The 20,276-nt window shown below is 43.5% G+C and overlaps 1 protein-coding gene across 3 annotated transcripts in view; it reads left to right on the top strand.

Moving 5' to 3' along the window:
• The window catches only part of HIVEP3 (HIVEP zinc finger 3), a 476,818-nt gene that overhangs the window by 87,964 nt on the left and 368,578 nt on the right, over positions 1 to 20,276 (top strand). Inside the window, exon 2 of one of the 3 annotated variants that reach the window (XM_043574598.1) lies at positions 9,264 to 9,375. The gene's annotated coding sequence lies outside the window, so the exon portion shown is untranslated. Of the gene's footprint in view, positions 1 to 8,868; positions 9,376 to 20,276 lie in introns of those variants that run through there. The other 2 variants (XM_043574599.1, XM_043574597.1) reach the window with 2 other exon arrangements.

Here is a 20,276-nt window from a genome sequence, read left to right as displayed (position 1 = left end):
CTCTCTCTCTGTCCCAAAAATAAATAAACGTTGAAAAAAAAATTAAAAAAAAAATTAAAAAGAAATAAACATGAAAAAAATTAAAAAAAAAGAAATTAGATTTGCAGGGAAGCATGACCTCTATAGCACTCTTTGTCTTATACTATGCTGTTTTATACTCTTACGTTTTTGTATGACCCCTGAAGGCATGTTAGTTTTTGATATTAGGTGAATATAATGAATTACATGTAATTTATGGTGTTTGTTCATGATCTTTGCTAATCAGACCTCTTTTCCAGTCTGACTGAAATTTCCAATCCTGCTACTATGGTTTTTTTAGGTCCCTCTTTGGAATTGTGGCCCTCCTATAGAAGCTTGGGAGTACCTAAATTTTTCCAAAACTCCCCAGGAATTTTGATATGCAATCTCAAACAGGATCCTCAGGCTTCCAGGGACTTTCACTCACATATTTTCTTAATTTATCTTAATATTACTTCTTTCTTTTATTCATAAATTTATGACTGTTCCATTTAGGGCACTGATTCTAAACAGGGTCAGAGATTTTTCCAATCTCTGTGTTTGTAAAAACACTCCTGCTGGAGAGTCTGTGTGCCTCCTGGTGACATTCAGTGTCTCCCATGGATTTGGGGGTCCCTGATGGGCGTCCTCACATCTGAGGTTGCAGCAGGTAGAATGGTTAAGAACCAGTGCTATAAGGTTTTGTCGTGTGCATGTGTGCTTGTGTGCACACGCGCGTGTGTACGTGCCTGCATGACTTTAGATCCCAAATTATTTACTTTTAGGTAAGCAGATGCAAGAAGGGGGATCCATCATGGGCTTCGCTGTTTACTTTTTTCTGCATTGGAAACCACCCCGCCGCGGCCCCCAAACAAACTGAGTGATGTAAAAAGAAGGCCTTGAGCCATCCAGCCTGTTCTCCTTTAACCAGTGAAAGCTGCTCCAAGGAATTTAGAAGAAAACCACAATTAACTTCATTTGGCTGTCATCTTGAGTGTCACATTAAGAATCATCTGACCTTACCTCTGGTGGGCAGGCTATCCTTTTTGGAATGATTTGGTAACATATTTTCTGCTTTTATCTTGATATCTTCCCTCTTTATCTTTGGAAGAGGAAAGAGCATGCCATGACGTGGGAATCAAATGAACCTAGGGTTTAATCCTCATCCGATGATTACTGCATCTGACCTCAGACAAAGAACATAAGCCTCATATTCATCATCTGCAAAGTAGGGGAAAGTCTGGCTTAGAGGGTTGTGGTAAGCATAATATAGCCCTAGTTTATCAAAAGGAAACCAAGGCAAGAAAGGATTAAGCAATTAACTCAAGGTCCACAGACTTTGAACCCAGATGGTCTGACACTACTCGGAACCTGCCTACCAGGTCCTTCTGCCATGCAGCTCTACAGAGGGGCCAACATGAACTTACTTCTGATCTGTCTCAAGATGACCCACTGTAGAGGTTTCTGAAAATACTGTCCAGTGTCCTACATTGGACAATTCTTGAGTTAGGTGCTTAGAATATTTTTATCTTTGACCGTGAGCCTGGCAAGGATGCTGACAGCATACTTTTCAGGTATCCAAAGAGAGGGTGGGTTTGTACATGGACTTAGGCAAAGAGGGATTTGCACGGGCTATAGTTTTCTGCCCCAGCAGGAGGTGTTCCTGGTGACTGCTTCAAAAACTAATATTATCACTTTAAAAAATGAATGAGTGGGTCAGTCGGTTAAGTGTCTGACTTTGGCTCAGGTCAGGATCCAACAGTTACTGAGTTTGAGCCCCACATCGGGCTCTGTGCTAATAGCTCAGAGCCTGGAGCCTGCTTCAGATTCAGTGTCTCCCTCTCTCTCTCTGCCCCTTCCCTGCTTACACTCTGTCTGTCTCTCTCTCTCAAAAATAAACATTAAAAAAATTAAAAAAAAAAAGAAAAAACCATAAACGAGTAAGTGAATGAGTGAAGTATTTAATAACTGACATAACAACAGAGAAATTCTCAGCAGAGTGCCTGGAACATAGTAAGCTCTTCATAACTCTCGTCTCCACCCTCAGTCACCTCCTTCTCCTTCATTTGACCTTAGCTTAATATGTTATTTCTTTCCCCATAAACTGAGGTCACTGTCCTTTCCATTATATTATCGTTAATCTCAGTCCAGTATTGAAGAGCACTGATTTTCAGGTGCTACAGCTAAAGTGCCTTTCAGAGTGACGTGAAATTAGAAAGGATGGAAGCTACTTTGGATGACAGAACTGGGTCCCAGGCATCAGGATAAAAGGATGCACTGATTCTCACACTCTGAAATATAATGGGGCTAAATGTAAGGTCTTGTGATGGGGTCCAGAAAATTAACTGCATGAAAGCGGAATGGGAGAGATGTGTGGCTTAGCGGCCACAAATGTAAAAGATACTTGGGAGATGAAATTGATAGTTGTATTGGTTATGACACAGATTCAGTTGCTGTCATTGACCTAAAATAACAATGGTGTAAATAAATGAAAACTTTATTTCTCTCTCACAAACTGAGAACAAGCAGTACAGGGTGAAACAACAGCAGTAGAAACCCAGGATCCTTCTATCTTGTTGCTCGGCCAGACTTCATACACAAGGCTATCAGGTTCACATTCCAGTCACCGGGAAAGGAAAAGAGGGAAGGGAGGGCATGATCTTTTCCTTTAAGAGCAGGGCTAGTAAATTCTACAATTCACATCTGCTTTTATCCCACTGGCTAGAAACCAGTCTTCTAGCCACACCTTCCTACAAGGTAGGCTAGGAAATGTAGTCTTTTTTTAAAAATTAAAAAAAAATTTTTTTTAAGGTGTATTCATTTTTCGGAGACAGAGAGAGAATGTGAGTGGGGGAGGGCAGAGGGAGAGGAGACGCAGAATCCGAAGCAGGCTCCAGTCTCCGAGCTGTCAGCACATAGCCCCACACGGGTCTTGAACTCATGGACCACAAGATCATGACCTGAGCTGAAGTCGGAGGCTTAATTGACTGAGCCACCCAGACACCCCAGGCTGGGAAATGTAGTCTTTAACTGGTAGTCATGTTCCTAGCTAAAAATTTTACTGCTAGGTATGGAGAGGAGAATGAATACTGATTGAACAATTAGAAGACTTACAATTAAGTCAGTATGATACAATAGTGCAATTTGTTTGCAAAAAAAAAAAAAGTCTTGGGCAATATTACATTGTGTTGATAGAAGAATAGTATCTTCTAGAAACTGGAGTTGGCAAATATTTTCTGAAAAGAGCCAAATAGTAAATATTTTAGTCTTTGCAGACCATGTATGGTTGGTGTTGCAAATTTTTTCCTATTGTTGTTTTTTAATATAATCCATTAAACATGTAAAAATCATTTTTAGCTCATGGACTAGAAAAAAATAGCCTTACCAAGGGCTATAATTCGCCAACTCCTGTTACAGGACATCGATGGCGATGAGCGTGGAATCAAGCCCTAAGATGTGCAAAAATATGTTCAGGGTTGATGATCAAGATGATGAGGAGGGGACTCTGGATGAATTTGCAAGAGCAATTATTGAAGGCATTGATTGCTTTTAGTTTGGAGAAGCTAAGACTTTTAATGGCATTGTTTTCAGATTTTGAACGACAGTTTCGTAGTTAGTATGTTTCTAAAGGGAGGAACTGGAATCAGTGAGAGGATGCTCTGGAGACAGACTGGGGCCCAGCATAAGGAAGGTCTTTCTCGTTTATGAGCCCTTATTGCCAGGCACTGTTCTAAGCACTTTACATAGATGGTCTTACTTTATTCTCAACAATCCCATCAAGTAGGTCCCATTTTTACCTCTACTTTCCAGATAAGACAAAGCAACATTAGAAGGTTATATAACTTGCCTAGGCATACAGGCTACTAAGCGGTAGAGTCATAGTAACTACAACCCTCTACTGCCTACTTGCATGCAAATTAAATGAAATTAGAGGTGTATATAATTTAGCAGGCACTTAGAGGCAGAAAAAGTGTTGTTGCAGGTGGTAATCATTATTATAAGCCATAGGAAGTACCCTGTCTCTCGTAATGGTGCTTGTTGTATTGGTTTCCTGTGTAACAGATGACCAAAAACTTGGTGGCTTAAAACAACGTATTTATTTGTTTTGGGTTCTGGAGGCCAGAAATCTGAAAGCAGTTTCATTGGGCTGAGATCAAGGGGTCATCAGGGCTGTGTTCCTTCCATAGCCTCTAGGGGCAGAATCTGTTCCTTGCCTCTTCCAAGCTTATGGTGGCTTCTCTGTTTCCTTGGCTTGTGGCCACATCACTACAGCCTCAGCCTTTGTGGTCACATCGCCTTCGCCTCTCTGCGCTCTGCCTCTCCCTTATAAGGATATGTTGATTACATGTAGGGCCCTCACAGATAATTCACTATAATCTCCCCATCTCATGACCCTTAAATAAATCACACTTTTTGCCATGATCCATTCAGTTCCCCCATTCTTTTTTTTTTTTTTTCAATATTCTTGGCTAATGGCTCTTCTGCTGTTTTTGTTTGTCATTGTGTATTTCAACCTAAAAACTTCCTTATTATCATTGTAATGTGGTTGTGGGAAGAGAGGAGATAGATGGAATTGTAATTGTCTGTCTTCCATAATGATCCTCTCATCCTGTTATGCCCAGAATTCGCGATCCCTAAAGACCACCAGGGAGCCGAGTCCGATGCAAAAGCAAAAGAGCCTTTATTCGAGCTAGCTCGAGCTCAATCCCCTACCTGCACCGACGCAGCGGTGAGATACCGGAGAGAGAGCGAGTTTCAAAAGCACAAAGGTTTTATAGGGGTCTAGGGGCAGCCGATTGGCTGGGGGAAGGGTCGTGGCCTCGGCCGATTGGCTGGGGAAGGGTCAGAGTCCTATTAAGCAGGTCGCTGGGCGTGTTTTGATCAGGAAGTTTGAATGGGTGAGCAGGAGATTACTCAAGGGGAGGAGGTGCGATCTGAGGTTTCTGCGATTTTCCCGGAAAAGGGGTCATGTCGGGGACATAGTCACTCAAGGTGGAGAACACAGAACAAGATGGAGTCGGCCGGCGTAGGCCCGCCCTTTCAATCCTATTTTTTATTCTGGTAATTTTACTTACTCATCTCTATTGAGATTTTCCATTTTTGTTGTTGTTGTTGAAATCATGGAAGTTTAATTCCATATCTCTTTCTCTCCCTCTCTGTCTGCCTAATATTTTAAAACTTACAACAATTAAACTTTACAACCACACGCTCAATTATTTTTATACTTTACCATACCTTTGATTGCTTTAGTTCTCATTATACTTGCCTATATAACATATCTTCTCCTTTCTTGAGTTCATTATTCTGGCTTTTTTTTTTTCTTGGCTAGAATAGATCTTCAAGTAATTTTTTAAAAATTTAATAAAGGGTATTGGGGTGATATAATTTCTGTGTCTTGGAACATGCCTTTCTTTTGTCATCACATATAAGAGAAATTATAGTTTGGCAGCTGGTAGAATTCTTGAGTTGCGATAACATTCCCTTAGAATTCTATAAAAATCGTGCCACTGTCTTTGATCAGTGCATTGAAGATGAGAAATATGTCAATCTGATTTTCTTTTATTTTTTAAAATTTTTAATGTTTTAATTTTATTTTTGAGAGAGAGAGAGAGAGAGCATGAGCAGGGGAGGGGCAGAGAGGGAGACACAGAACCTGAAGCAGGCTCCAGGCTCTGAGCATCAGCACAGAGCCTGATGTGGGGCTCGAACCCACGAACCCGGGGCGTGAACCCACGAACCACGAGATCATGACCTGAGCAGAAGTCAGAGGCTTTACTAACTGAGCCACCCGGGCGCTCCAATGATTTTCTTTTCTTTTAAGCAGCCTGAGTTTTCTCTCCTATCGGGAAGTTTGTAGTTACTTCTCCCTGTTTTTGGAGGATCAGCCCACATCCTCAGCAGTATTCTGCTGCCTGGCACTTAGACTTATATGATCTAAGGCCTAAAGTCTTTCTTCAGCTCAAGGAAATGATACTCAATTTCTTCCTTAATTATTGCTTTCCCCTTCATTAACGATGTTGTCTCTTTCTGGAACTCCTATTTATTAGACTAATTTTGAATATTCTGGATCTCTCTGTTATATATTGTGTCTAATATGTTTATTTCAAATAACCTTCTCCTCCTCCTCCTCCTCCTCCTCCCATAACAAGCTGGGGTCCTGCCCCAATTCAGCCTCTACCCATATTACTTCTTCTACCCATATTAGGGACAAACTTCCACTTTCCCAAGATGTTTCGGAGTCGCTGCCGTTCTGTGTGGAGAGAACCATCTTAGTTCCTGATGTTCTTTAATTTGCTTCTGAACTGATGCCCAGGACTCTCTCGTGCACACTCTGATCTGCTGAGCTTGGGATTTTCCAAGACCCTTCTCTGGAAACCTATGCACTTTCTTCTTAAGAAGTCTGTGCAGAACTGTGAGCTTATCAGCACTAATCAGCTTTTTCCTCACCCACCACCCACCTACTTTACATCTTCCTTATTTTCTACAAAATGTTGCCTTTATTGACAGCATCTTTCTCTGATCCCCAACACTGCCACTCATGTTTTGGTCATTATCTCTATCTCTATATAGCTGTATCTATATCTATATCTATATCTATATATTTTTTTTTTGAGGAGTGGGAGTAAATGTATATGCCCAATTTACCATCCCAGAGATCAAAAGCCGTAATGAAGCATCATCTGGGTTCTGGACCAAATGACCTTGCAACCTCTTCTAGCTCTGGGAGGCTTTTCTCTGAAATCTAAAGAATAAAGCAGCATAATGAAAGGTTTGAGAATCAACTTTCACAAAAAGGTCCAGAGAGATAGGGTTTAATTTAGTCAGGAGAACAGAGTGAGGTAGGCAAATGGCGAGTCACATTAAGCCTGCTGAAGATAGGGCAAGAGAGACTAAGCTTAAATTACAGCCACAGTGACCCAGGTTGGTCACTACAAAGACCATTTAACTCTCAAACACTTGTGTGACATCATGAGGCATTGCAAAACCCAGGGAAAAAGCTTCCTTCTCCGGTGAGTTTTCTGGAGGGTAAGGGCTGTTCTGTTTAAGGGAAGAGAATGGGCTGAGTCTCCTTCCAGGTTCCCTGGCAGCCTTGGGGTATTATAATTATGACACCTTGGTGCACGTGATGTTGGATGGGGAATAAAGCAGCAGATAAACTCCCAAAAGTAAAAAAAAAAAAAAAAAAAAAAAAAAAAAAAATCTTGTTTTCACCTAGCCTTGCTGAAAGATATATATTTTTAAATGTGAGAGACTGTTTTCGTCAGGAACACTAGCTCCAAATCTTTAGAACCGAATGGAGACATCTTTAATTTCTTCCCCAACATGCTGGGAGGAATGGGGTTTTCAGCGGCTCCCTCTCTCCCTGCAGCTGGAGGTTGCTGGAGACTGTCCACATCTCCTGGCAGTCCCTTCCCCCAGGGCTGGGTACAAGAGAAGCTGGGAGAGGGTAAGGGGGCAGACTAGGGAAAGAAGTGCAGGGCTCCCTGTGGTAGGTCTGAGCCTTGTCACACTGCCTTTTGGGCTGAGGTCGCTGGTGGCCACGGGAGAGCCAGTTCCAACCTGTGTGGCTGGTGACATTTCCGGCTGCCAGTGCCCAGCCAATCAGTGACATGCCCAGCTAGCTGGGGCGATGACACATGAAATATGATAATTTTCTGCCAAAGAGCCCTGGAAGCAGGGAGAGAAGAGTGTGTGTGTGTGTGTGTGTGTGTGTGTGTGTGTGTGTGTGGCTGGGAGGGATCAGCACAGGCTGTGCCTGCCACAAGGTGGGAGGGGGACAGTGCATTGGTTTTGGTAGTTTGCCAGGGGAAGGAGTGGGCTCTGATGTAGGGCTGGAGGGACATGCCCAGGGAGTGTCTGTGGGCACATCAGGGATGCTTTTCAGGTAAGCTGCTGCTGCCACAGCTGAGTGGGAATCTGAGAAGAAGCAGCCAGTGCCATTAGGAAGGTCTAGGACTCCCCGGATAAAAAAGAAACTGCAAAGGGCATTTTCCTTCCTTTCAGACACGAGTGAGGTTAGGAGTTTTGGGTTCTTCTTGGTGCTACCTCTTTAAAAGCCAAACCAAAACTGGAATAACTTCTATCCAAGTGGCTCAAGTACTTAATGAATAATTTTTTAAAAAAAATTTGGGATGGAGGTTATCTCCCCCTCCCCCACTGCATTTTTCTACCTCTGGGCTCAACCTAGCCCTGGGGAGGGGGGGGAAGGGTTGTTAACAAAATCTTGAAGAAGGGCCTAAGTCTGAATCTTAGAGACTCTAAAGGCCCAGGTGGTAGTTTGGATTCTGGATTCTGGTTGAAAAAGAAAATGTCTTGGAATAAGGCCTGGTCCTAGATTACATGATCCTTTAGAAGTAGTGCTAGAACACTTCTTTAGTTTGAGGACCTGGGACCTGAGGCTGGAGGGCAAGGGATAGGGCAAGGAGGGCCCTGTGGTTAACTCCGAAGTGGCCGAAGTCCCTACTTCCTTCAGCCCCTTTGGCAGGCTTCCAGGTCTTTTGACAGCAGTTAGGGGCTTGTGAGGGGTGTCACCCGTGCTGACAGGAGTCCCTTGCATTGTCTGACCCGGTGAGTGTGTATGTTCAGAAGTGAAGGATCATAGTGTTTGCATAACATGCTGATTAGTCACTGAGGAGCCCATCACTGCAATAAATATGTGTCTCTAGTTTGATACCTTGCATTTGCAGCCCCCCCCCCCCCCGCCCCATCTTGTTAAAAAGCCACAGATAAACGAAATCATGATCACTTTGTGCAAGCCTGCCCTGTGGCTTTAGGCCTGGGACCGGCTTCCTGCTCTGGGAGTAAGAGCTATTCGAAGTGGTAATTGGTGTACTGTACCTTTAAAAGGTTAAAACCTCGCTCAAAAAAGGTCTGGACTCATAGTGGAAAAGACAAGCGAGGCATGGGTTGGCTCTGGATTCAGAAAACAGCTGCTGATTAGATTCTGTGTCTGCGGGCTGAATTCATTCCGTGTTTTTCAGCAGCAGGAATTCAAGAGGGATGCCGCTGTTTGGGTTTCTGATCGTGATTTATATTTATTCAGAGGAATAACAGAGGGTGGATCTGTTCCCGGCGCGAGCATGCTCACAACCAGCCGACTCTCCCATTATCCAGCTGCCTAGTTTGGTGCTTCGATGTACATGTACATTCCGTGTGCATATGTGTGTATACAAACACGCACGCATGCCTGGACGGACATACGTATGCACAGGTTATTTTTTAAGGACAATTCTTTCAATAAGGTCTTTACCCCTTACTTGAAACAGGTGTTCATGAAAAAAATGCACAAAATCCTGACTGACCGGAATAATTCATGAAGAAGGGGCTGGATCCGTGGGTCAGAGAACACAGGACCAGTTTGCCATCCCAAGGCCGAAGGTAGGGGACTCTGGATTTTTATTCGGCGGATGGATTCCTTGCGCATGATTTTATTTATTGTGCTTTTGCCTGCGGCCGCCTCGGGAGAAATGAAATAGCGGGCTGCGATTCCATCTTGACGTTGCCTTTCTTGGGCAAGGTGTCCGGGTGGGCGGCCGCGCGGCGTGCGGTGCCCTGGGCGGGCTGAGCGGCTGCTCGGCCTGGTGCCGGGGGAGCGGCGCGAGCCTCAAGTGACCCCCGCGCGTCAATCCCGGCGGCCGCGGCTGTAACCCTGTGCGCGCCGCGCGCTCCGCGCTCACCCGCCGCCGCCCTGCACCCGAGCCACCGGCTCGCCAGGGAGCAACCGCCCCCCCTCCCCACCCCGGCGATCGCCTCGCCGCCCGCCGCGGCACCTGCGCTTCCTGCTGCTACCCGGGCTGCCGCCCCGGGATGGTTCGGGGTCACCGGAGCGGTCTCCGCTGCCCAAAAGGAGGTTGGGGTGATGCTGAGGGCCAAGGCAGAGGGGAAGCTTCCCCCTCTCCCCTTACAGCCCCCCTCCCGTTACTGGAGCAGAGCAAGCTGCCTCCCCTCCAAACAAAACCGAACAGTAACCAAACTCCTGCTCTGTTGGGGATTCTTGCCCCTCTCCAAGTTGTGCCCCACATGTTACCGTCTTTTAACGCTGGACACCCTGGTGACACTGAGGGGCCCCGGCTGAGACTGCGCGGGCTGCCGGAGGACTGCCGAGCGCGGCGGACAGCCTGAACCCGCGTAGCCTGGGACCCAAGTGATGTGGAGGAGCTGGGAGGCTGGGTTGTGATTTCCTTGAACGTGGCTGCTTCGGTTTACCGTTGCAGGTCAGGACAACTTCTGTGGTTCGGCCCGCCCTTGAACTTTGGGGGCAATGATTGCAGGCAGGAGGGTCTGTTTCTGGCAGCCCTTGGCATTGTCACCGCAGGAGCCAGGTGCCCCGCCCCCCCCCTTCCCCTGCCACATCGGTGCGCTTCGGTTGTGTTAAACCTGGCTTGTTTTCTGGGCTTGGGGGTGGGTTGGGGGGGGTGCGCTGAGAATGGGGTGTGCGCTGAACTGATCTCCACGAACGTTCTCCAGCCCTCGTCTGTGTGATTATGTAACCCCAACTAATGATCAGACCCTGCGCCCGAGCAGCTCCCCATTATTTCCTGGGCCTCCCCCGGACTGAAGGAGCTGGGTCCCACGTTTAAGATGTTTTTATGTAACTGTGTGTATGCTGGGGGCAGGGAGAGTGTGGGAAAACGTGGAACAATCAGAGCACCTTCTGTGAAAAACACAGGGGCGAAGACCACGTGTTTGCTGGGGACAGGGTGGAATTGGCTTTGGGTGGGTGTGGACTTGAAGACCCTCCCATATCCCTTGCAGCTAGTCATTGCTTGTCTGAATTTTCCTGTGGTCCTTCCATCCCTCTTGAACCACGTAGAAGCTTGGAATCACCCCCCGCAGGCCCCTAGGTTCCTAACTGAGGGGTGAACACGATCCTGAATCCAGGGTGACCACCCAGGCTCACTTGCTTTGGGTCCCAGCTGTTCTTCATGCCTCCCAGAAAGGGAAGAGTCTCTGGGCTGCTGGGGTTTCAGTTTTGTTCTGGGGTTGGGCTGCACTGTGGGGCTTGAGAAAACCTCGGAGGCCCACTGAGCCGCTTGGCATGTGCTCTTTAAAACTGATGGCTTGCAGAGGCTTAGAGACCCTGTGCATTCTTTCATGAAAACGTTGTGGGATTCTTTGGGGGGAGAATCAGGAGCACAGGACAGCTCTCCCACTGGGATACCTTCGGGCAGGAGGGGAAGGCGTGTATAATACTCAGCTCCCTGTTCTTCCCCCACGTTGTTTGGTTAAGGCACCCAGAAGACAGAATTGTCAACATGGGGCTCCTTTATCACACCCCGTAGCACCGCAGCCTGGGGCTGCTGGGTAGACTTGTTAATTTGATGGGAAAGTCTGGCCTCTTCAGGCTAAAATTGTTTTTTTTCCTCTCAGCACCCTGGTGGGTCTGCTTTAAGAGCCAACTACTAAAGGGTACACATGGCAGCCGCTCAAGATGTGTTCAGCTGGCACTGTTGCTGGATTGTCTCCGCCCATTGTGTTTCAGCAGCAGCCACTCTCCTCGGAGTGCAGAAGGGTGTGCTTGCCTCCGGGTCCTTGCCAAGTGAGCCTTTGAGGCAGCTAGTGTGTGAAAGGTACAGGCAAGAAGAAGATGCATTTAGTCTGAAGTCCTGGCAGGTTCCAGGCCCCAATTTGACGGGAAGTGATGTACCGAAAGCTGTGCGACAACTTGGTAGCTTTTACCTTGTCTCCCACTTCCTGCTCTGTGAGTTACCGATGTCTTTCAGGTTCTTTTCCAGCTCCACATTGCCCACCAGGGAGGCCCTGACATACTGTTGTTCATTCTGTCTCTGGTGGGATCAGAGCATGTTTACAGACCTACAGATGCACAGGGAAGGTAGGGTAGGGAACACTGGCCACATGAACAGGAAGCACTGGTGTTTCAGGCCAGACTTGGCCAAGTGTTGACCCGTGTTGTTCTCCATCTGTAAAGTGGGTATAATCATCACAGCCTTACCAAGCCCACGGAAATATCTTGAGAAGAAACTGAGATGGGCTAAAAATGAGACGTGCTCCGTAGCTGGTGAATATTAAGATAATACCACAACTGTCTGCAACTCACATTTTCACAATTTCGCTTATCCAGTTGGGACCTTAGTGGTAAGCCAAGAGAGAGAGATGTCATAAATCCACGAGGTACAGTTCGTGTATTTTGACGATTGCAGAACATTTCATACTTTCTTTCAGGGGTCTTCAATTAGGTAAAGTCCTAAGGAGCTTGGTTTTAATTTGTCAAAAACACTTAACAAATTGGAAGAGATTGATACAGTACTGAACATGGGTAATTAAAGGTCTTTTGGACATGTGCCAGTTAGAAGTACTAGTAATGCAAGAAACAGAAAAAATTTAAAAAAAATTGAAATAAGATTTAAAAGGTATAGGAATTAAAAGCGTAGAATTTTAAGGCTGTCTAATAAAAGTGCTTAATGTAAGCAATTCAGTGCAATATTCTGTATTTTGATAGGTTCTTCAGAACTCTGTTTTATAGCCCAGTAACTGATGTTCACAGTGACCTTTATGCATCAAGAACAGTTTTAGTGACATGCTCTGTGCCCAGTTTAAGAATGCATCTGAATTGGAAGTATTCCCCAAACGATTTTTTTTTTTTATCATGATGCTTAAAGGAAAAAGTGCATTTATGGAGGATAACAGAACACTTGAGGTTTACAGATAGCCAGGAGCTTGTTGATCAAAATATCAGAACTGTAAAGCACTCCTGTTGAAATTGAGAACTTTGTGACCTTTGGCCAAAATTTAGCAGGGAACGGTTGTGCTGGTATTATATAATGCTTGTATTCTAACATTTGATGCTGCGGAAAATACTAAGGGAAACACGGGAACCCCAACCTGCCTGCTCGTGACCAGAGACACACGTAGAGCCTTCCAGTTGGCTACTCTAGTGCTGGAATTAACTGGAGGAGACTCGATGATAGAAAAGATGAAGCAGGAGAGGTCAACCCTAGTGGCCTGCATCTCTTACGTCAGAGTAGGCAATGTGGACTCCCCGCAACCAGTGTGCTGTTGAAAAACTAGTAAAAAAAAATGAGTTCAAGGTGTCATGGCAACACTCTCATGCTACACTGTGGTGTTTATGCAATTCTGACATCGTGCTCAAAACTGGAAAGCTATCTGTGTTACACCAGCAGTGCTAAGCTTGGCCTGACCCTTCTGCCGATTTCCTTAGTTACAATTTACTCCCAAGACAAAAGCAACAGAAAAAAAAAAAACCACAAGCAGAGGACAACGAATGCTGATGCATTTTTAGAAGTATTTAAAAAATGTGTTTAATGTTCATTTATTTTTGAGAGAGAGAGAGAGAGAGAGAGAGAGGGAGAGCGCGCGCGCGCACTCGCGCACACACACACACACACACACACACACACACACGTGGGGGAGGGGCAGAGGGAGAGGGAGTCACAAAATCCAAAGCAGGCTCCAGTCTCTGAGCTGTCAGCACAGCAGCCCAATGTAAGGCTTGAACCCACGAACTGTGAGATCATGACCTGAGCTGAAGTCAGACACTTAACTGACTGAGCCACCCAGGCACCCCCAAGAGTATTTTTGAATTTGATGCATACGTCAAAACATGAAGACACTAATTTAAAGTCACAGAAGAGTTCAATTTCTAGATGCACATTAATTCATCATTTGGGTAAATCATTTCAAGACATTTTTGAACTTGCTGAAGAAAAAACCTGTTGCTAACAATTCATTGAATATGGTCAGAAATGCACAGAACTGTCCAGAAGTTCTATGTCTATAGGCAAAGGGTTACTGCTGCAATAAGGTGGGGAAAGGGGTATTCTCCCAAATCCCAGGGGGCTTAGAAGGCCGAGGAGGTAAGGGTTGGAGGTGACTGAACTGCACTCTCCAGAGTGCTGCCCTTTCGGAAGGGTCACACTTGGGAATATGTGCTTGGGCCATTGATCCGGCTTGTTGGTGAAAACCATGCGTGCACGAGTGATAGGATTCCTCTCCTCATAACTAAGTGTTACAAAAATACCAGGTGTGGCTGGCACTCTTGTGAGAAAAGGAGAAGAGTGGGGCTTTACATCTAGATAGATGTGCAGTAGAGATGAGCTGAGAGTGCCTCAGAGGGAAGGTTGTCTCAGGAATCTTGGAAACCCTCCGAATGCACATGAGTCCTGGAATTGGGGTTCAGAACCAACTTTTTTTTTTTAATTTTTTTTTTTAATGTTTGTTTATTTTTTGAGACAGAGAGAGACAGAGCATGAACGGGGGAGGGGCAGAGAGAGAGGGAGACACAGAATCGGAAACAGGCTCTGAGCCATCAGCCCAGGGCCCGATGCGGGGCTCAAACTCACGGACCGCGAGATCGTGACCTGGCTGAAGTCGGACGCTTAACCGACTGCGCCACCCAGGCGCCCCCAGAACCAACTTTTAAAAAAAAACGAGTAATGTATGCACGACTGATAAATCATAGAAAGTGATGCAGAAAAATAACAGCAGTATTATAAATACACGACATGCTCTGTGAGCCTCTGTCACCGAAGTTAGTTTGTTCACTCATCCATTGGACTTCCAGGCTTGGTGTTAGAGGCTGAAGCTATCTTAAGATCAGAGGAGCCTGGTAAGAATGGACTGATTTAATTTTAATAGAAGAATTCTGAAAACCTCAATCAAGATTCAATATGGCAGACCCTTGACGTTTTCTACAGAGAGATTTCAAACTTCTGGCAGATCTCCAAATTTGGAGATGCAGAAGTATTTGCATAGGCTCTTGACTTCCTTCTGAATCAGGTAGAAACCTGATTCTACCTCTCTGTCCAGAGAGGAAAGCTTTCCGTGATTACTCACCAGCCACCAATTATTTGCCTTTTCAATGCGCAGTCAAGGAAATAAAGTTTTTCTCACTTGCAGAGTTTCTGTTTTCCTGGCGGAAAGAGCTTTGTCAAAGCTCCCTCTCTAGCTAAGAGACCAGCTCTTGCCCTGTTGCTTTGCAATGCAGAGTTAACACTTGTGCTTCAGGGGGAGGAAGGTTGCCATTCGAGGTTGTTCACAAATAACTGAGAAAGTGAATATTGAAGCTACAAATGCCAGGCATGGCTGGAGTTGCTAAAAAATCATACTTGTGTGCAGCCTTTCAAGCTGCCTCCACTGCCTGGCCCTCAATATATACTCACCACACTCTTAGAAACTTCCCCTGGCTGTCAGCAAATCTCAGTGAAGAGAATTGGGGCGTCACACGGCTGACACATATGGTAAAGGACTAAAAATGAGAGCATTACCATTGAAATCTAGGCAAGAGAAACAGGATGTAGTCATTTGCTCTGTGCCCTCATTTTAAGGATTTCAGAATTTGAGAAGATTCCAGGAGATTTTATTTTATTTTTAAAAAATATTTATTTATTTTTGAGAGAGAGAGCATAAACAGGGGAGGGGCGGAGAGAGAGAGACAGAGAGAGAGAGAGAGAGACAGAGAGAGGGAGGGAGGGAGAGAGAGGATCTGAAGCAGGCTCTACAGTGACAGCAGCCAGCCTGATGCAGGGCTCAAACTCAGGAGCCATGAGATGGTGACTTGAGCTGGAGTTGGATGCTCAGCCGGCTGAGCCCCCCAAGAGCCTCGAGATTCCAGGAGATTAAGGAATAACAGCCTTGTGATTATAATTATAATAAATAAAAGAGTCAGAATAAATGTACTCTGGAGGTCAGGCCTTGCTGCACCTTACTGGAGAGATTCTTGCAAGGATGTTTCTGGAGTGATTTGGGTGGAAGCTCTTAGAATTTTAAGTGAGTTTAAGGGCTACACCAATTGCAGTTGAAGAGATCATCTTTGTCAGGCAAACTAGAAAGATGTGGCAGGAACCACAGCAATTCGTTATAAGAGTGTCTTATTAAATTTTTCTCTGTGAACTTCTTTTTAAATAATGTTGATAAAATAGCCACTAGATACAAAAGAATACTTACAAACTGTATATAAAGGTGCAAAGGTATTCACCAGTCAACTAACAAGAAAGAATGTTACTCTTACCTTTGAAGAGTGTTACTCTCACCATCCTGTCCCATCTCCCCCCTTTTCAGGGATAACTATTTTCTGGACATTTCTGCCTCTTTTCCCAATGCTTTTCTTTATTTATGTTTTGCATCCCTAAACAATATCTCTAGCTGTGTATGTTCGTGAACTTTGTGTAAACGGAATCATACTGTTTGTATTCCTGTGTCTTAAGTACAGAGTCAGCCCATGCAGACCAGAAGGCTGCATTGGTGGGCAACAACTGAAATATTTCCATATCCGTTGGTGGTAAATTGCTGATCACCTGACCACCTCTCCACAAACCCCCCCTTCCCCCAAGTGCTCTCACAAGACCTCTTCAATTCCCTTCACCTTCCTGAAGGGAATCCCACCTGGCACAACAGGGGGTCTTGGGACCCAGCTCCCACACTGTGTTTGGGATCCCTTCTCACTATGGCAGCTGGTTGTTCAATGCTTCATTCCTGGATTTGTTCATGTTGCTGAGTGTAGCTGAAATTTGTTCACTTTGCTGAACTGTAATATTCCACTGAATGAGTATATTGCGGTTTATATATCCTGTTACTAACAAACACTAAAGGTTTTTCCAGTTTTTTTTCTGGTTTAAATAATGCTGCTGTGAATACTCTTGTTCAAGCCCCCTCGTGAACGTGTATATAGGTTTACTCAAGGAATATACATAGGAGTAGAATTACTGGTTGTAGACTGTGGGCACCTTCAGTGCTACTAGCCTAGTTCGAAATTAATTTCCATTATGCTATGTGAATTTCACCTCAATAAAAATAACTAGTTTCCGCTGTATTTAACCAACTTCTATACCCAGCTGCAGTGTGTAGTTGTTCCTTTTGCTCTATTTCTCGTTGCTAACACTTCATGTTTTGTTGGATATTGTCAGAAACGTTTGCCAGTCTTACGGGTATATAATAGTATCTTATCTGGTTTTAATTTGTATACATTTGATTACTCGAGGGGTTCAGCATCTCCCCAGATGCTTGTTGACTTTTGGTTGTGTGTGTGTGAAAGAGTGCCTTTTCAAGTGTCTTGTCCATTTGTTTTAAAATTGGGTAGTGTGTATTTTTCTTATTTATTTGTAGAGGTTATTTATGTATGCTGGAAACTATATTCTTAGTATTGATAATATCCTCTCCTAATTTCTGGAATATTTCCTCGTCTTTTTTAGTGGGAGGAATTCTGAATTTTGGCGTAATAAGATTTTATCAATCTTTATTTTATCATTGAGCTTTTCGTATCTTTTTAAGGACATCTTTCCCTATGGCAAAGTCATAAAATAGTCTCCTGTATTGCCTTCCAAAAGTTTTAGTTTTGCTTTTCATGTTCAATAGTTTCCCTTGAGAATGATCCTCTCTATGAATTTGATATTCTTTATCAGGATAAGGAACTACCTTTCTTCAGTAGTTTGCAAAGTGTTACTTTTAATCATAAATGGATCTTTCTAAAATAGCTTTCCTGTATTTTTGAGAGGATTTCTGTAAGTTTTTCTTCCTTTAATTTGTTAATGTCTCGTCAACTACTTTCCAGTGTAAAATTAATCTTGTTTTCCTAGAATAAACCTGACTCGGTCATGATGGATTCATTTTGTTATATGTTGCTAGATTTGTTTTACTAATATTTTGTTTAGAAGTTTTGCATCTATATTCATTCATGAGTGTATTGGACTGCAATTTTCATTTCTCACATTATCCTTGTCAGGCTTTTGTATCTAGTTCTGCTAGACTTGTAAAGTGAGCTGTAGAATACTTCTTCTTTATCTGTTCTCAAAAAGAGTTAGGGCTGGAATTCTTTCTTCTTTGGGGATTTTTCACTGGAGATTCAGTTTCTTCAGTAGTTATTGATCTATTCAGGTTTTAGTTTTTTTTTTTTTTTTCTGGAATTGATTTTGGTAAGTTAGATTTTTTTTTTTTAGCAATGTATCCATTTTGTCTGAGTTTTCAAAATATTTTACCATAAAGTTATTTATAATATGTTTTTTAATTTTTTAAGCTGTATGGCATCTGTGGTGATATAACTCCTTTTCATTTATATTACTATTGTGCCTTCTATATTCTTTTGTTGAATACCCTTTTCAGAATCTTGTTAATCTTATTAATCGTTTAAAGAACAGTTGTTGATTTTGTGATCCTCTTTTATTTTCTAGTCCATTAATTTCTATACTAATTTTTATGATTTTCTCCATTCTAAATTATTTAGGTTTGATCTCTTGTTCTTTCTGAACTTCTTGAGAGTTTGACTTTTTTCCTCTATGAACATTATAGGTTGTGTATTTTCCTTATGACTTCATCACACATTTTTTGATATGTAGTATTTTTGCATCATTTGGTTCTAAGTGTTTTATGATTTCTACTATTATTTATTCTCTGACTCATAAGTTAGGTGTGCCTGTGTTTCTCAGTGTCCAGACATCTATTTCTTTTCTTGTTGTTACATCTTTGATGTTGATTTCTTTTTTTTTTTTTTTTAATTTTTTTTTTCAACGTTTATTTATTTTTGGGACAGAGAGAGACAGAGCATGAACGGGGGAGGGGCAGAGAGAGAGGGAGACACAGAATCGGAAACAGGCTCCAGGCTCTGAGCCATCAGCCCAGAGCCCGACACGGGGCTCGAACTCACGGACTGTGAGATCATGACCTGGCTGAAGTCGGACGCTTAACCGACTGCGCCACCCAGGCACCCCTGATGTTGATTTCTAACTTAATTGTATCATGGTTGGTAAATGTTGTTTGTAAATGTTACTCAACATTTTATATTTGTTGAGGTTTGTTGTGTAAGGCTCAGTATGTGGTCAATTTTCACAGTGTTGCATGGGGTCTATCATTGTTAGCTCTAGTATCTTTTGTATAGCTCTGTTAGATAAAACTTCTTAACTGTGTTGTTTAAATCTTTTCTGTCATTATTGATTACTCTCTGCTTGATCAATTAGTCATTGAGAGAAGTGCCTTATAATGTCCAACTATGATTGTGGATTTCTCTGTTTCTTCTTATGGTTCTGCCAGTTTTTTGTTTTATATGTTTTGGGCCTTTGTTAATAGGTACCTACAAGTTTAAAATAGTTTTATCTTGCTGGTGAATTGGATCTTTTATAATGGAGTGGCATTTGTGTCTCTAGTGATTCTTTTAGTCTTAAAGTCTATTCTGACTGATATTAACAGAGATTTACCAATTTTGTTTTGTTTAGTATTATCTGAAGGAGTCTGAAATACATTTTTTAGAATTTTCTTATGTGAGGGTCTGCTGGTGACAGCTTCTCTGTTTTTTTCTTTGCCTGAAAATATAGTCACTTTTTCTTTGTTTTTGAGAGCTAGGGTAGGATTCTAGGTTGACAGTTATTTTCTCTCCAATACTGAAGATTTTCTCTCCAATAATGAAGATATTATTTGCATGTTTTCTGTTTCCCAGCATTGTCTTTGAATTTTTTTAATGTTTTTATTTATGTTTGAAGGAGGGAGAGAGAGTGAGAGAGCGCGCGCGCATGAGCGGGGGAGGGGCAGAGAGAGAGGGAGACTCAGAATTTGAAGCAGGCTCCAGGCTCTGAGCTGTCAGCACAGAGCCCGAAGCGGGGCTCGAACTCAGGAAATGTGAGATCATGACCTGAGCCGAAATCGGACGCTTAACCGACTGAGCCACCCAGCCGCCCCTCCACCATTGTCTTTTTTTTTTTTTAATATATGAAATTTATTGTCAAATTGGTTTCCATACAATCCACCATTGTCTTTGAAATCTACTATCAGTCTTGTCTTTCCTTTGAGAAAAATCTTTCTTTTTTTTTTTCTGACTACTTTTGAATGTTTATTTTTTGTCTTTGGTGTTCTACATTTTCACAAAGATGCACCTAAGTGTATGTTTCTTTTAATTTTTTATATTTGGTACTCATTGGACTTCCAGGATACATGTAATAGTATCATTTGTCAGTTATGGGAAATTCTTATCCTGTCTCCTCAGGCCACAAAAGATGAACCTCAAGTTTACTTTGTTGGGCAGATATCCTCATACTAGCTTCAGGGCTTGGCTCCCATTCTGGGCTCCAACTTGTACTTGGTTTTCACTTTCCGAATATTTCTTACAAACTTCCCAGCTCATTAGTCGTTCAAAGAGATGTTTTTCAGGGTGTCTAGGTGGCTCAGATGGCTAAGAATTTGACTTCAGCTCAGGTCATGATCTCACGTTTGGTGAGTTCGAGCCCCGTGTTGGGCTCTGTGCTGTCAGCCCAGAGCCTGGAGCCTGCTTCGGATTCTCTGTCTTCCTCTCTCTCTGCCCCTCCCTGCTCAAATAAATA

The sequence above is a fragment of the Prionailurus bengalensis genome, chromosome C1, assembly GCF_016509475.1.
Source record: "Prionailurus bengalensis isolate Pbe53 chromosome C1, Fcat_Pben_1.1_paternal_pri, whole genome shotgun sequence".
Classification (NCBI taxonomy): domain Eukaryota; kingdom Metazoa; phylum Chordata; class Mammalia; order Carnivora; family Felidae; genus Prionailurus; species Prionailurus bengalensis.
The sequence above is the reverse complement of the archived record's forward strand: the minus strand, read 5'-3'. Positions and strand labels throughout refer to the sequence as shown.